Source organism: Pantherophis guttatus, chromosome 4 (assembly GCF_059756535.1).
Source record: "Pantherophis guttatus breed Tessera chromosome 4, ASM5975653v1, whole genome shotgun sequence".
NCBI classification, from domain to species: domain Eukaryota; kingdom Metazoa; phylum Chordata; class Lepidosauria; order Squamata; family Colubridae; genus Pantherophis; species Pantherophis guttatus.
In genome coordinates, this window is record NC_142066.1 from 108,024,621 (window position 1) to 108,028,770 (window position 4,150).

Sequence of the window (4,150 nt, forward strand, 5' to 3'; positions counted from 1 at the left end):
CGGCTCCTCATACCACAGCAAAATTATACTGGGAAATTACACAGATCTACAGCCCCCAAAATTCATGGCCAATTTCTTTTACATCCCTAGTTAAATCTTTGTAACCCATATTCTCAGTGGAAGACATTAATTTGCTCTTTGTCAAGCCTGCCAGCTCTGTGCTACTAAATTTTGAAAGAACCTATTTGTGCATATTGAAGCACGGTCCAAAGGGCTCTTACTCTTGGGGCAACATGCTCAGAATACATACAAACTTTGTGTTTGTCATTGGTCATGCTGAGCAGGCAGGCAGGCAGGCCTTTCCTTTCTAATCTCATCAATGTCAGAGTGATGGTGAAACCAACAGCTGTGTCAGAGCAATTGGAAAAATATATTCAGAACAAAGGGGAAGACCCATCACAACAGGGCTTTTCCCTCTAGAACATAAGCTTAGCTTCAGCAGAATGCATAAATATTTGATTCACTATTATGTACTCTTATCGCTCTTGTGCTTTTTTTATCTGCCCCTCCCCCAGCCATCAGCAGCACTGCTAAATGGGTTCCCCTGTTTAACAAGCTGTCAGAGATTAGCTGCTTAATAAAAAAATGCATCTCTCCTCAAAAGCCACAGACACCCTGATTCTAATATATTTATTTTCAGATTGGAAACATGTGATTTCCAGTAAAAAATACATTGTGGCATTCCAGCTTTTCTTCCTTCCTTGATCATGTACATATTCTACAGCGATAAAGAAATGCACCACAAATGTTGTGTCTAAAAGCAGCCAAGGAAACAAAAATTCCACACCTCACCTAAATGCTAAAAGGTAGAAATTGTTCTAAAACATTGATTTTCATCAAAGTAGACTTGCTGTTGGAGAATAATACAGATGCAGCACCCCAAAGCAAATGCAACCTCAGACTCCCTCTAGCATTTCTGGTAATTGCCAAATGTGCTGTGGGCACGTTTTGGGTGGAACTCAGGATCTCGCTGATAATGAGTTACATACTTGTAGTATGTACAGACTAAGCTTAGCCAAAATGAGCTATTAAAAATAATGAAAGTTAACACTGTTGATTCAAAATCCAAGGAGAGGTTGCATGCTTGATAATTACCTCACCCAATATCCTGATCACAGTGTACAGTCCATCAGATCACTGGGTATCATCTGCAACTTGAAGGTTGCATTCACATTATAAATGACACATTGGAACCAAACTCTATACCCTAATGGGTAAAGCCAGAAAAGAAGCTAAATTTGAAAAGAAGTTTAATTTCATTGACTTCATTTAATTAACATAAAATATGATTAACATAATTATTATCAAATCATGTTAAAAATATGATTCTGTTGCATGTTAAAAATATGATTCATTAGCATACCTTTTTCTAGTGTATTGTTTAAAGATATTGCTTAGTTGATTCCCTGAGTAGCAAAAGGTTGCTTTTCGGAGAAAAATAACTGGGAAATATAACAGAAACAAAGATAATTTTTGAGGTTCTGAGTAATCACAATTGCTTAAATTAGTGTTAATGGACTTGGACAAGATCTCTATGTATTAATTCAAACTATAAGTGCTAGTTCCTTGCCAAACACAGTTTATCTTGTTTTAGGAGACTAGATAAATTTCAAGGAAGCTGTTGTAAAAACCAATACATGAAAGGGATTCTTTGAACGGCTCTTACCACAAAATGGGAGATCAATTATTAATGATTTGAAAGCCAAGTGATAGGTGGTTTATGATGATTGGACTGTAGATTCTACTAAAAAAAATCAATGCTTTATGACTCCATTTCAATATGGCTTCAGACTGATTCTGAGACAGAAAATACCTTGATTAATGTGATAAATAACTTGCACTTGGAGACAGAGGAAAAAACATAGTTGAGTGAAAAACTACTTCAAGTAGTTGAAAAACCCATATTTCTGAAAAGACTTGAATACTACTCCATCTAATTTCTAGACTACCTAGCAGGATTGGAAATGAGTGGCATGATTTTACAATAATACTTCTGATAGCTGCATGAGGGATCATACAGTGGCATTTCTCTTCTGTTCAATGGGTGCTTCTGTCTTGTTCACTACTTACAATATTGATGGATGATATTTCCTCTGGGAAGTCAAGATGGTGTCCCAGATCTTTCTTTTACTATGGTTATCCTAAATGGACCAATTCTTGTCTCTTCTCATTGTTTTTGTTGCCTTAATTTTAAAACATTCTGATTTTATGGCTTTTAGATCTTAAAATTGTATGGCTTTAATCTTAGTTTGTACCCATTTGATGTCCTTTATGATGGCAATACCATCAGCAAATAAATAATTAAATAAATCCTGACAGGTGGGTGGGCCTAATAGATAACAATTGGCCTAAAATAACTCCAGTCCATGTAGATGACATAATTTTTGGAATAGCTGATGTAGTGAATAGGACATGGGGATGATTTGTTTAATCTCACAATTTATGTTATCTAATTAACATTTCCAAAATCAATATAAGAATATAAATGGGGTTATACTTCAATAGTAATAATTCCTTGCATGTTTCAGTTCAATTCATCAATAAATAATATATGCAAAATGCATAAATTATATCAAAGACTTGAAAATAGCATATAGAAACACATTATATTAAAACCAACACTTTCAGATTGCTTCTGTCTGCATAATGAAAAATCAGTGATGCATTTAGTGTGACTTATTTCTAGGATTTTACCCAATAACTCCAACACAGGATGCAGTGAATCAATTCTCTTTATTAATCAATGTTTCAATTACAGGTATGTGGCTGGAAGTGACCTCTGGATGCCTGGACCATGTCTTAAGTACCTGGGAGGCGGAGCTGAGGTAAGGAGTGGTCAGGGGAGGATCTAGGTGGATATAGTGTTAACCCTTATCATGCCTGGGGATGGGCAACGGTGGGCATTTATACACAACAAATTCCCCTCTAAATGCCCAGCAGTTGGACCTGCTTGTGTGTATTGCACCCGTACCCCTAATTTAGACGTAAGGTAAGCATGCTGTTTACTTGGTAGAGGTTTGGTCAGGATGTCTGCGGCTTGCTCGGTGGTCTCACAATGTACAGCCTTAATAAAAGCAATGTTCGTTAATTCTCTGACATGCTTGTGCTTAATGTCTATGTGTCTGGACCTTTGGCCTACTGCTTCTGCCATGGATATGTCTATGGCTGCCTTATTGTCCTCATGTATTACTATCAGGTAGGCCGGTTCGGTCCAGATGCTGGTAAGCAGGTCGTCAAACCATGTCAGGTTGTTAGCTGCTTTGGAGAGACAGATGTATTCCGCCTCGGCTGTGGAGGTGGCTACCAGGTTTTGTTTCCCGGTGTACCAATGTACTGGGCAGCCGTTGATGAGAAACACGTAGCCGGATGTGCTCTTTCTACTTTGTGTGTCGCCTGCCCAGTCAGCGTCGGCATAGGAGCTTAGGATGGGTTCTTTGGACATCTCTGGCTCTAGGTTCAGATATGCGTCCATGCTGTGTTTTAGATACCTGAGCACACGTTTCACACCCTCCCAGTGGTACATCTTTGGATCGCTGACATGTCTGGATAGCAGGTTGACTGCCAGGAGGATGTCTGGCCTAGTCCAGTTAGCTATAAACAGTAGTGACCCAACAACAGATCTATAGAGGGTATTGTCTTTGAAAGTCTCACTTTCCTCATTCATGTGTTTCAGGAAGTCAATGTGTATGGGCGTATCACATGGCTTGGCTTCCTTCATGTTGCATTTAATTAACAGGTCCAATATTTTCTCCCTTTGGGAGATCCTGAATCCCTTCTGAGTTCTATCAATCTGGACACCCAGAGTTCACCTTTCCCAGAGTCTTTAGGGCAAAGTGTTTCCCCAACTGATTGGCAAACTTGTCACAATTTTGTTTATGCTGACCAAGTACAAAATGTCATCCACGTAGATGAGTACATACTCTATGGATGTGCCCTCCCTCTTGGTGAAAAAGCATAGGTCGGCGGAGGTGGCTGTGAACCCATGTCCTTGAGGATCTTTGCTAGGCACTCGTACCACCTCTTACCGGACTGTTTCAGCCCATACAGACTTTTGTTCAATAACCACGTGTCCTCCCCTTGTGTGTTTCTCCCCGGGGGTGCCCTGATAAAGATCTCTTTATCTAGCTTCGCGTGGAGGTAGGCTGTCTGC

At 39.3% G+C, this 4,150-nt stretch overlaps 1 pseudogene; it reads right to left on the bottom strand.

The window, feature by feature from the left end:
• Positions 1-907: 907 nt before the first annotated feature.
• On the bottom strand, positions 908-3,718 carry LOC148114286 (uncharacterized; annotated as a pseudogene).
• Positions 3,719-4,150: the final 432 nt, after the last annotated feature.